Consider the following 13,314-nt stretch of genomic DNA (forward strand, 5'->3'; position numbering starts at 1 on the left):
TACGTTGTCAGGGTCTCACCAGATTCATGCGCCCCCTCCTACGAGACAGGTGTTGATAGCCCCGCCTTGTGGGTTAGGACGTTCCCCATGAGAGGTTCAGGGGGAAAGACATCCCATGCAGAAAGGATATTCTGCAAATGTCTCGGAAATAGGGTCACTCTTGTGTGACCAGTAGCTGCTGCCACAGCGTGTAAGAGGGTGGTGGAGTCTGACTTAACCCTCACCGTTCTTGAGGTGAGCTGTCTGCCCGGAAGACGACCTCAGTGCCCCTAGCCATCCTCACTTCCCTCGGGGGCAGGGTCTAAGATGAGTCATGTGTCCCGTGGAGGCACTCTCAGGGTGCTACCTCCCGGGGCCTTTCACCCCGAGCCCCCACCTCTGGGGCAGGGCCAAGCTGGAAGCCTGGCCCAACGCCTCGGCCAGCCGGCCTGGAAAACCTGCTGTAAGTCTGGGCCTGTTATAGCCAACATACTTTATACCATGCAGACAATGTATACCAGACGCTGTCCTGAAGAATCTGGTCTTGAGAAGCAGTTTATTGATCTGGCAGATGATTAAAAGACAACAGAGATGAGCTCAAGTGATGCTTTGGTTTTTCCATCCTGAAAGTGAATCTGAAATTTCCTTGGGGGATCATTAGCCCGTCTACTGCTGCAGAAGAGACAGATGACTCCTCAGAGCAGGCAAAGGTCACAAGAGTGTCCTGTCACTGTCTCCTGGCTCTCGCCCCTTCTCAGCAAGACACCCTGGGGAGCCACACGTTCCGCCTTGGCTGGGGGCATGCCAACGCCTCAGTCCAGATCATGCCTCTGCCAAAGGAGGCCTCGTACTGTCCGTCGTAGGGGCTCTGCCCTCCTCTCTGTTTGTGGGACGAGCGGGATGCTTGTTGGACTGCCTGTAAGGTTTGACGCCAGCTCCAAAAGAAAAAAGAGGAAGAAACTGGCTTATACACCTTGCAGAGAGCTGACCGCTTCCAGCAAGTTGGGAAGAGGGACGGAATTTGGACTGGTGTGCCTGAACTCACCTGTCATTTGAAATGGCATCACTCCTGCCAAACCCTGGATGACCTAATGCGCCACTCCACACGGCACTTGGACTTGTCACTGAGCAGATAGCTATGGTCTGAGGAGAAATTACAGGGGGTTCAGTGCTCAGGCAGCAGATTATTTACAACCTGTTCCTAATGCGAGGGCTTTTACAGCAGTGCTTTTGCGGACAAAAGTACATATTAAAAGGCTAATGTAATCGCTCACGTTGGCAGTTAGATATAACCAGACTGGGTTTCAGCAGGGCACCTACAGCAATGGGCCAGGCTTCAATCTGATCAGAGAGCCAACAGCTAGCTCTCTCCTGGAGCAAATCATGTAGTCCCCAGGCCAGCACTCGGAGGAGAGCCTGAGCAGCAAATGAATCCTGGCAATTAACTTCTTCAAAGCAAACTTCTCTTTCCTCCTCTCACACACTCTCTGACACCGCGTTGGATTTGCACATGTCTGCTCTTTTATACAAGACTCAGCCACGAGCTCCTGAGCTACCAAAGAAAGCTGATTTTGCTTGGAAAACCTTGAACAACAACAACCAGACCTAAATTGCCCTTCTTGCCTCAAAATTCTCTGCAAAGCTTGCTTTATCGTAAAAACACTGTGGCCCAGAAAAGCACTCGTACACAAAATTAGATGGTGCCGCCTTGCAGGGAACCTCCCCAGATGTTTTATGGGGAGGGGGCATTTTTAAAGATAAAATGAGCCCGTTTACCATTCCCACCCCCAACAGCCCCTCCCTGGCAGCCCACTGTTTTTTGTCAAAGATAGTTGGAGTTACAGCTCATTAATCATCCACCACCCAGACGGACCCTGCCAAGAATGCTGATAACATCGGGGCCGCTGGGGGCAGGCTGCAGAGGCAGGATAGGACCGGTGGCGGGGCGACATTCTCTCCAGCCCTGGTCTGCCAGGCCAGCGGCCCAAGTGGCTTCTGTTTCTTGGTTTCGTTTCCAAAGATTGAAAGCTCATGCTCTAACTCAGGCTCAGATCGGCTGGGCAAGCTCTCTGACAGTGGAGTTTTCAGGACCCAAGTAGTAACCACACTCCCAGGCCATCGAAAGTGCTGGCATGATTAAAAGCAACCAGAAGTAGTCAGCGTTCAAGACATTCCCTGTGCTGACTTATGCTCTGGATGTGCAGGTGAGTTTTGTTCGATCATAACATCACCAGAGCAATTCTATTTCTGGATATCAGCTAGACCCATTTGTTAATTAAATAGTGTAAATCCACACACACTCACACACACACACATCCACAGAGGAAACATGCAGTGTGTGTTTTCACATATTGGCCATTGTTTCTAAACCCAACATTGGGACAGCTGGTGCAAAAAGCAAGGGCCATATTGTTGCATCTGGGGAAAGTAGATGTATCAAGGACAAAAAAAAAAAAAAAAAAATCAACAAATCATGTACCAAATCCAAAGTTCTCCAGATGAGAAGTTTCAACAAGCAAATCATTTGCTTTCCTCCTAAAGAGATACAGTAGTATCAGATGATCACATTAAGACCCAACAAGAGTTTTTAAAGAGGAGAGCCATAATTTGTTCATAAGTATTTTTAAGTACTCTTGAGAGGCAACACTGACTGCATTTTAGAGGTGAAAATTTAGAGACCAAAGATGAGAGGCCTACCCCATGTCACTTGGGGAAGTCTTATTCTGTAACACTCTATTTCATACCCATTCCATTAGCCCCCTGCCAAAGATGCTTATTTCCTTCCTCAGGCACTGACTTTAATGGACATAAAGTCAAATTTTGGCATATGGCAGACCTTACTTCCTTTACCAGTTCTTTGTTTCAGGGAGATGGAGGGGGAGAGAGGGAGAAACCCAGACAGTAGGGGTGGGTGGTGGTGATGGAGCATCATGGCTCATGTGTTTGGATTTCCCTGCATGGGGGTTGGTGGGGGGGGGGGGGTTTGTGAGGACTTGTTACCTGAAATTAGCTGGGATCTTGTGAATATTCTGAATCACACTAGGAGGGGTTTGTGTGAGTCTTGGGATTTTAAAATTATCAATTAAAGAAAAAATTTCAGGGATAAATGCAGCACCACTCCTTTGTTTAATAACATCCTCTCCATCAGCCAGTATAATTACCCAGTTAGGAAACCATGTGACCCAGGGATGGGTTGGCAGCTTAAGGAGTGCGTCATCTACTCGGTCTTATTCAATGTCATTAAAAGCTCGCTTTAAAGAAAGCCCCAGAATTCAGATTATTCAAGCACACAGAAGTTTGTTTGTAAACAGGAACATTTACAAAAGATCTTAGGCAAAATATTAAGATAAGAGAAAGCTGCTTCATGAGATTGTGCAAGTGACTCACTGACGCACAGACATGCTACGTTAGGCATGGGGAGGTAGTCATTCAAACAGCATGATTCCAGAACCCGCACCCACTCTCCCATTATCCCATGCCTGAAGTCCAAAGAAGGTCAAATTAGTGGGAGTTGTAAATAAAAGTTTTCAAATGAAGAGGCACACAGAAAGCCTCAAAGAGATGAGGTAAAACCAAGGGTTTTAGACAATTAACTTTCATTAGTGTTAATGTGAGCTGTCCTACCTAAAACCAACTCTTCAGCAAGTTAAATAAATACTCTCAAAGGTACGAAACAAAGTCCTCTCTCTTTACATTTGAAAAAAAAAAAGAGAAGGAAAATTTAACAGCAGGGTCCAGACATGCCACAAGACTCTCTCCATAAATAAAAGGCTTTATTTAAAAGATAAGGTGAACTCTGGGCCCCTATAATAGTCCCTCTCTGTGAGATCAATGCTATGGCATTTGTAGAAAATAAAACTCTCAGAGAAGCCAAGACTCTTCTTGTCAAAACAAGGAGATTATTTTCTAGCAACCAAGTTCAGTCCTTTTGACCTTGCCTGCCCTTAAGGTAAATGAGATAATAAAAGAGCAAGCGAGAGATCGAATCAGATAGCTAGTGTGGGGGGAGAATGAGAAAGCTATTTAGATCTTTGGGGAGAACTCCCCTCCATCCAGACGCTTTTAGGAAAAAGGTGCATTCTCCGTCGCTTCCCACTGTATTGGAAAGACAGAACCAGCTTACTTGGAATGGGGTTTTGCTTTTATTCTGGACCTAGAAGCCTTGGCTGCTACGTCAGAGGTGATCCTCACTCCCTCGGCCATGGGCTAGCTGCAGACATGGCGTACACTTGGGGTGAGGGGGCGAGGTGGTGCTGGGAACATGCTGCCATCCCTTTTTCAGATGTGCTGGCAAGAAGGGCTCTGGCTGGCCTTGTAAAAGTAGCTCCAGAGCAAATCATTAGCACATCTAACCTCAATATTTTGAAATCCAGAAACAACATTGAGTCATGCTGGTCGTACTGTAAAGTTTTATTGAGTTTTTTTAAACGGAGTCAAAAACAAGCTGGGGATCGTGTGAATTATCTCTTTACATGTGTCAAGCCCAGGAACTTGGCACATGGAGCACAGTGATGGAATGGAGCAGGGAAGCCACTGCAAATTTGTCATTAGAGAAAAATTGGCCCGACCATGTAGGGCACTTCATCAGGCGGGTTCTCCTATTGTCTGAACCACATACCTGGCATGGTGTCTGATCTCAGAGAAACAGGGGCTATAAATACCTTTCATCCTGTACTAAAAATAGAGACTCCTTTAAGGCAAAAGAACCCACAGGGAAAAAGTATTGACCACTGCTGACATCAATTTGTGTCTTCTAGTATCTGTGTTGTTCTGGCCGTGCTCTCTGTTAGCCTGCAATGCTGGGGATCTCAGACAGGATTTTCAGGAAAAAAATTGAATGAAGGAAGGATTCTCCTCTGGGGAAAGCTCCGTATGCATCGATGATCAAAACAACCCATCAGCATTTCCTAGATGCTTTCATGAATCTCCAGGTCCACCTTCTCTGGAAACAGCCCACCAGAATCACCTTTTGTGTCAATGTTGTAAAAATGCTTGGTTTCAGGAGGGTCCAGGAATGACTTTTTAGCCTATAGCATCCAAGGCCACAAGAGCAGACAATGTTCCAAGGTTCCCAGGTGCTCAAGGGGACCTAACTAAACTGACCATAATCCAAACTAACAGATGAGAAAATCCAATGAAGTATTTCAGAAGACAAACAAGTAGACTCGCGGTGCGAGATTATAAAGCTAAAGGAGTTACACAGATATGGCATTAGAACAAGAACCGGCAAAGAAATCAATGTTTAGAATGTGTAGAACAGATCTCAAAATTCAATATTACATGATAAAACTACTATGTCCATTTGGTGGCAAACCCATAGGTGATTATTAAGTTGTTCAAGTATAATTGGTTAACTCTTTAGCAAACAGCAAGTTAGAGATTTACCCCCATGGCTTATACTAAGAGAAATCCCAAATGGATGTAAAAGGTTAAGTATTTAACATAAAATTATAAAAGAAGAAAATATAGCTGACTGTATAGAGTTGCTTTATGAGAAGGGAAGGATTTTTTAAAGCATGAGACAAGAGGCAGAAACCATAGGAAAAAAAGAACAATGGATCCAAAACAAAACACACATGCAGAGAGAATAATGGGTAAAGGAGATGAATGAGGATTCTATTAAAGAAGACGTACACACAGCCATGGTGTGCATAGGGCAGCACTTGGCTGGCTGCCCCAACCACCATTCATGAAACTCTTCTCCCTTATTCATTTCCACCCTAAAAACTGAAAAATCTCAATAGTCACTTTCTGCACCTGCAGACACAGGTGCCCAGGTGACGCAAATCTGCATGAAGAGCTGTAAGAAGGTTTGCAAAATTCGTTGTTAGGCAATTCATGATCTCCATTTCTGTAGGGTTGCCTACTGGAAATTCATTTTGTTTCAGTTTTGCTAGATGAATAAGTTCTAGGGATCTGCTGTATGATATCATGCCTAGAGTTAACCATACAGTATTGTATACTTCGAAATGTGTTAAGTGGATAGGTCTCATGTTGTTAAGTGTTCTTACCACAAACAAAACAACAAACAAACAAATGAAAAGCACAAAAGAACTCCAGGAAATTCTGGGAGGTGTTGGATATGCCTATCTTGATTGTATGTGTCAAATATGTACAGTTCTTTGTGCGGCAATTATACCTCACTAAAGCTGTTTAAAAAAAAATAAAAGTTATGTATGGAATGTTTAAAAAAAAGTTCATAGAAGGTTGCCACCACTCCTTCATTCCTCCCATCTTGAATGAGGGTGTGAAGCCTGGAGCAGGGACAGCCATTTTGTGACCTCGAGAGAAGACTAAGGGGGTCACAGAGACTTTAGCTTCAACACGGATGGCCCTCAGCAGTTGCCAGTCTCTGGTTATAGAGGGAAAACTAAACCCCATTTGTCTGAGGTAACTTAAATCTCTATTACTTTGTTGGAAATGCATCCCTAACTGATTGAGGGTCACAACTGTTAGCCCCACACAAACACACAGTATCCACCAACCCCCTAATTTCCAAAAGAAAAGCAGGGGAAAGAAGATATTGGGCAGAATAACATTTTATTTTATTTTTCAGTAACTGTGCTATTTGGAATAAGATGCTTAAATTCCAGAAATATCATTAATTTATAAAGTTATGCCTGAACATGTTAGATAAATAATCTTTTACTAAACCTCTAAAGAGTCTTTAGAGTGACCTATTGGGTTAGCAAATCAACAAAAAGTAATAAAGACATATTATAAAATGTGCATTCAAAAATGTTCATTTGAACATTATACTGTCCAAATAAAAAAGGAGAAGCCAAAACACAGCAGTCTAAATATGAGAGATTGGTTAATGAATCATTGCAAACTATAAAATGAGATAAAACATGGCCACTATCAAGCAGGTTGTAGAAGAATATTTAGCAATATAAGAAAAGTGATGCTATGTAATTAAGTGAAAATTGTAAGACAGAATACACAGTACATGATCATTTTTCTTGCTGAAGACGAAGACCAACTGAATCTTGTTTATCACTGTATTCCCATTGCCTAGTACAGAGTCTGCAACATATTAGTGTGGTTTTTATTTTTTTTTTTAATAAATTAATGTGTGAAAGAAACATAGTAAACTATGACTAGAGGGTTTTTTTTCTTTTTCTTTGATTAAATGCAATCCGTTTTTTCATATTTTTCCATTATTTTTCATTAAATATATATGACTTCTTTAATTAGGAAAAAGTTAAAACGAAGTAAACCTGTCTTTTCCCCAACATCACTCCTGGCCTTGGTATGGATGAAGAGTATGCATACCTTACTTCCTATGGGCCACACTTGGGGTGGATCTCAGCTGGTCTTCGCATATACCATCCCCTTGAGGCCATGCTGTAGGGGATGAACAAAATCCACAGCCTTCTCCTTGCCCACGCAGCCCTTGCTGTCCCCGGGATCAGCCTGCTGCTCTTCCCCTGTTGCTGGCTTCCATGTACAGCTCTTAAAATCCTCACTTTTCTATTCACCATCCTCCTCTCTCTTCACCCCTCCACGAAGAATCCAGACAGATTTGCTCTGCACCCCATTATCTGTGGTCCATTGCTCTATTTTGTGTTTGATAACTTGACAAGAAGCTATTGTGAATGGGTGCTTTCTTCCTTTCCGGGTTAATATCGTCAGTAGAAAATACCCTTTGTTTATCCCAATTTGGCCCAAATGGCAGAAATATGACAATGATGCTCCCTCATGAAACCTCTAGACAGGTTCAGGTCTAAAATATGGGGTTGGTGTCAAGTGTGAAGGGTAGGCCAGGTCAGTTCCTGGAAAGCAAAGGCAATTGTGATGGAACTGGGGTAAGAATATGGCAAGTCACGACAAACTCACTCCCCTCAACCCTATTTCTACCATCACTCCTTTTAAGGTAGCACTTTTGGATATGCCAGTGGAGAGAAATTTCATTGCCTTCATGGAGGGAGCCCTAAGACCTATAGGACTATATTGCTTTTCTTCTAGTGAACAAATTCAGACATTTCTGGAAGAACATGCTCGTGCCAGCCTGTCCCTCCTCTGTGCTGACCAGCTGTCTTCCTCTCTCCACCTGCCTTTCTACCCAGACTCCTTCCCATTTGACAGTTCCCAACCATCACACCAACTATTCATTGTGGAGGGTCCCTGCCTTGTGAAGACCCCACTCTTGCCATTGGCTTCATCATTTAAAACATGTCCCACTCGCCCTGTGCTTATGTGCAGTCAGAGTCCCCATTGCCATTGCCATGGTGGTATTTTGGAGATCTTGCACCTACCTCACAGCAGAAGGAAATCAAGGTTTTCAGAAATGAAGAAGAGCAATATGGGAAAAGGAAGAACAGTATAGGGGGCTGGGGGCTTCTAGAATTCTCCAGGTGCTCCGCCGAGAGGTAGTACTTGGGTTGTCAGAGATTTCATAAAAATGGGCCCAAATCACTGAGAGACACTCGAATGTTCCCCGTTCCCAGGACCTCTCCGCTTTGCAGGATCCACCTAGACCACCACAGTCACCCGGGCTTACCAGGGACAGAGGTCTGAACCTGCAGCAGAATTGCCTGCCCAGAAGGGGAGAGACGTGGAGCAGAGGAAAGCCATGCTTCCATCATCCCACTTTCTTTTCAAAGACCTGCACCTTAGGCCCCACTTCTGTTCTCCCATTCATTGGCCAGCAGCTGGCTGATGGGGCACTGGCCCAGGATGCGCCCGAGGTCACAGCAGCTCCTGCCAGCAATCCCCAGAGTTCCCTGCACTTCGCTGCCCCGCAAAGGACTCCAGGGAGCTGCATCCTGAGCACAGGCTCAGGAAAGGGGGGGACATTCCTTCAGCCTTCATCTAGCGTCTACTATTTAGGGACATGATGCTGAGGTACAGAGATGAAGAAGACATCCTCAAGAGACTGGCAGAGCACAGTTTGCCCAGCTGCCACATCATGGCTCTCTGGTGACACTAGCCCTTCTCACTGAGGAGGACACCGAGGTGTTGATACTTCGCTGTTTCGGCTCCTTCCCCATGTCAACTTTCCATTAAGAAACATCAATGGCAGAAGTGGGAAACACCACAAAGAATGACTAAACCTGTTTTTAATCTCCTCTTACATATTTTTTAAAAAGACCTTGTTAGAAACTCACTAAAACCCAGTTCGTCTCCTCTGGTCCTTGTGCATTCCATTCCTGCTGAATAAACCCCTCTTCCATCATTCAGACACACACACATTCGTCCCCGCAGTAGCAACGAAAAACAGGTTCTTGGGTTGTTTCCTATTTTTGCTGGGTCTGATCAAGTTGAGTCAAAATTAGTGCATTTTTTGTTTTTTTGTTTTTTTTGGTGATCTAGAAAGCAAAAGATATAGTTTAGAGCAGTGTTTTCAAAAATAAAAATTCTGTGGCGGCCCAGAGTGCCCTGGAAGTTTGTGGGGTTATCCAGGGCCGGCTTTTGTCTACAAAGTGAAGAGCAGAGGCTCATGGACGGTAAGCACTACCCTAGCAATAGGCAACATAGAATGCACATGGCTTGCACAAGAGACTGAAGGATTAAACCCCACATGTACATATATTTCACAGTTAAATGTATGTATGGAAATGAAACAGATTGAATGTGTCTACTGTGTTTATAACACAGATAAAGACAGAGAGAGAGGTCAACAGCACCCAGGAATGCTCTCTTTCTCACCCAGGGACACCCAGGGCTTGGCAGTAGCCAGGGCACACCGACCAGAGTGGGGTCATCTCGATTTCTTTGCATGGCCTTAGAAAGAAAGGACACTGCTATGCCGGTATCATATGCTGAAATACCAGGAAATTCCAGAGCCTATGTGTTGTGCCCTGTTGTGAAAAGCATCCATTAATTTTCTAGCTGACACAGGGATGGCTTTGCCCAGAGGTACCACACTGAATCTTCTTTCCTTATCTTTGCACCTATAGACGTGGATTCATACTTAAGTTGAAAAATACTCCAGTTGTCAATGAGAGAAAACACAGAGAAAGCCTAGAGGACAAGAGTGCAAGTTTCAACAAATTAAAGAAAGTAAGGAAAGTGTTTAGAGAGTACATGTAGTCTAATTAGGAATGAACCCCTTACTTCCCTTTGCCTCTAAGGCAATCTGGAGGCTTGGTCCCTTGGTTTGCCAAGTGAAATGGTTTTTTCTGCTCCACTATTGACCCAGCAAGTTACATGGTGTAGTTTTATTGAAAAAACATGTGCAAAATGTCTCCAGGGCAACAACGGGGATGAGACTACTTGCTCCACTCTCTTTAAAACAACCAACACTGGGGAGCGTGTGCTAGCTAGCTGATGAAAGGACCAGCATTCCAGGCTCCCTGAGCATTAGTTTTCAAAGCAGCGAACAGTGGTCATAAATCTTTGCGATGAGCCAAGTACAGTACTTAGCCTGACTTACCCTCATGGGGTGTGTGTGTGTGTGTGTGTGTGTGTGTGTGTGTGTGGTGTGCTTATGTGTGTCTTGTTTTTGTTCTCTAGTCCTGGGATCCATCTCCATTTCTGTACTTGTTTTGTTTATAATTCCAAAACGCAAATTGTGACTTGCTGCCTGGGAACACTACAAAGTCCTTCCTCAAACACTGAGGAAACAGAAAACTCACAGATTTCCCACAAAAGTGGCTTTCCACTCCTATTAGATACAGTGATTTTCACAACAGGTTCGCAGAAAATAAAGCGCTTTTTTGGGGGGGGGGGAATGAGAAATAGGAAACTCCGAGATCCACCTGAAGTAATAGAAGAAACAGGGCTTAGTGGCCTCTTTACTGACTTGAAAAAACAAAACAAAACAACCTTAAAAACAAAATCCTCTTGAATTTTAACAGAACTTTATAGAATTTTCTTGGGGCATCTGTGTGCTTCAGTCGGTTAAGTGTCTGCCTTCAGCTCAGGTCATGACCCCAGGGTCCTTGGATCGAGCCCCATGTTGGGCTCCCTGCTCCACAGGGAGCCTGCTTATCCCTCTCCCTTTGCCTTCCACTCCCCCTACTTGTTCTCTCTCTCTCTCTCTCACTCTCTCTCAAATAAATAAATAAAATCTTAAAAAAAAGAATTTTATAGAATTTTATAGAACTTTCTATAAGATATACACAGTTATGGTACCTTTGATTACATAAAAAAAAAATTGATGATTCCATGGGTATGTCCCTTTTTCCATAGAACAGGTTAGAGACCATTTTTAAACAGGGCTTCCTTCCTAAATAGTTCTCATAGAAAGCTGGTACAAGAGTTAACGTTGGGAGAGGACCTGTATTAGGAATAGATGAAAAGTTCCCAGCACTGGCTATCTTTCTCCCCACTCCCCAGAAATCTCTGGCTGGCACATTTGTCAGTTTAGACAGGGTTGGGCACAAAAATTCTACTTTTATTCTGGAAACATGAAGATGTTCCCCTGGGCACTGTGGATCGATAGCATTTGTCCATCACTCTAGGACAGGTCCTTCTGTCCAAGAGAATCTTCCTTCTGAAATGCTCAGCTCTGTGTGTCTGCTGTAATCATTGCTACCAAATGTCTGGTACACCCAGATCAGTTTTCAGGGGAGCTGAAAACAATAGTTTGGCTGACTTCTAATGAGGACTAAGGAAACATTAGTCAGGAAGGTGAGTCTTTAAGAAATGGCACCAAAGGCCCTACCTTTCTCTGTGTGAAGTAATCTGAGTTCTTTTGTAATCCAAATCTCTGTACCTCTCCAGCTGGGGGCCTCCAATTCACAATACTGGTCTCCTTTTTAAGGTTAAATCACAGAAGACCCATTTTAAAATGCAAATACTTCATTCAAGAGGGACCAAGTCCAGTGAAGCATTATTAAATCTGAGCAAGAAGAACAGAGAATGGCCGTTGGAGGGAAGGGCAGAGACGTTCAGATGTCAATAGAGTTTAGGCATAGACAAAGATTGGAAGAATGTGTTTCTGCCAAGGTTTGTGGGCCTGGGCAGGATGCTATAGCAAAGGTGGCCTGGGACAACAAGAGGATGCTGGTCCCTTCCAGGTCCATGGGGATGGAATGAGGATGCTGCAGAGGAAGAGGTGGAGGTGAGGCAGCATGAAAGTCCTCCACTAGATAATTCTACTTTGGGCCAGGTCTGTGCTGTCCAGATAAGGATGTTGTCTTTGAGATTCTCATCAATCGTGGTTGTCTATCTCCAGACTTAGTGACATCTGATCACAGTGGATGAATATGATCCCAGCATCTTTTATACCAGGATTTATCACAAATGTGGTGGTCAGTTTTCTGAGCCTCCACTCCAGATAACCCCAAAAAAGCAAAGGAAATGAAATTAATAACTGTATCACCTGTCAACTCCTTGTTCAAGTTGTATTTCAAATTAATGAGTTCCTCTAGCAATGTATATTGCTATAAAACATTTGGAGGAAAACAGCTGAGATAAAATGACTTTATGTATCTAGGAAAACAATATTCCAGGCAAGGAGTCAAAATCTACCCATTTCACAGAGCATATTGACATGAGAACATCAAATATTTCTTAAAAATTATGGCTTCTGAAGGAAAATAAGGAAATGACACAGAAGTAAGCCTTCTGTGTGTTTTTCAAGGGGACATTGTATTATTAGGATTTTGAGTAAGTCTGAGTTTCTCTTTGAAATGATAGAACCCACGATGAAGATGTGTTTAAGTTTGGCACATTTATCTGTCCATTGGGTGAAATAGTTCCTTGAGAAATGAGATGATAAATGTATTTTCTTTCAAAAAATCCATTTCTGGCCTTTTTCAGTTAGTGTTTAGTTGGCAATGAAATATTTTCCACACATTGAAAGAGACACCTCAGCATCTTATTTATAACCCATTGGGACAGGGGGGTACATGGTAGTAAAATGATTCCGGCTTCTTTGGAAATGCAGAAATGAAGCAGGATCTGCCAAGGTAGAAGTGTTTTGACAGCCATCTAATGTGGGGATTCTTAAGGCAGGTCTACATGGAGGCTTGAGGGTGAATTCCCTGTGCATGGATGCATGTTTATGTGTGAATATACATGGTCCGGCAGCCATGGTTTTCATCAGATTCTGAGGAGACAACTCCAAAAAAGGTTAAGAAGCTTTAGTATAGAGTAAAATAAAAGTGAAAGAGTCAGTAAGAAACAGAAGTGTATTTTGGAAAGAACAAACATTGTGTAATTGAATAATTACAGTAGAGGAAGGATTTGTTTACTCTAACATTTTCCTGGGGACATGGCGCCGAGGTCTGGGGAAGGGCAAAGGCAGAGCCTCATTCCTACAAGAGGAAGGCAGCCACTGAGCAATCTTAATGTCCCCAAAGGCAAGGTGTAGTTTTAGGATTTTATAAATGTATGACAGGATAAAAGGTCTAGACTCCCTGTGTCCAGAAACTGAGATGAAAG

The sequence above is a fragment of the Mirounga angustirostris genome, unplaced genomic scaffold (assembly GCF_029215605.1).
Source record: "Mirounga angustirostris isolate CCGP_5_RB_7025 unplaced genomic scaffold, mMirAng1.0.hap1 SCAF_5, whole genome shotgun sequence".
Classification (NCBI taxonomy): domain Eukaryota; kingdom Metazoa; phylum Chordata; class Mammalia; order Carnivora; family Phocidae; genus Mirounga; species Mirounga angustirostris.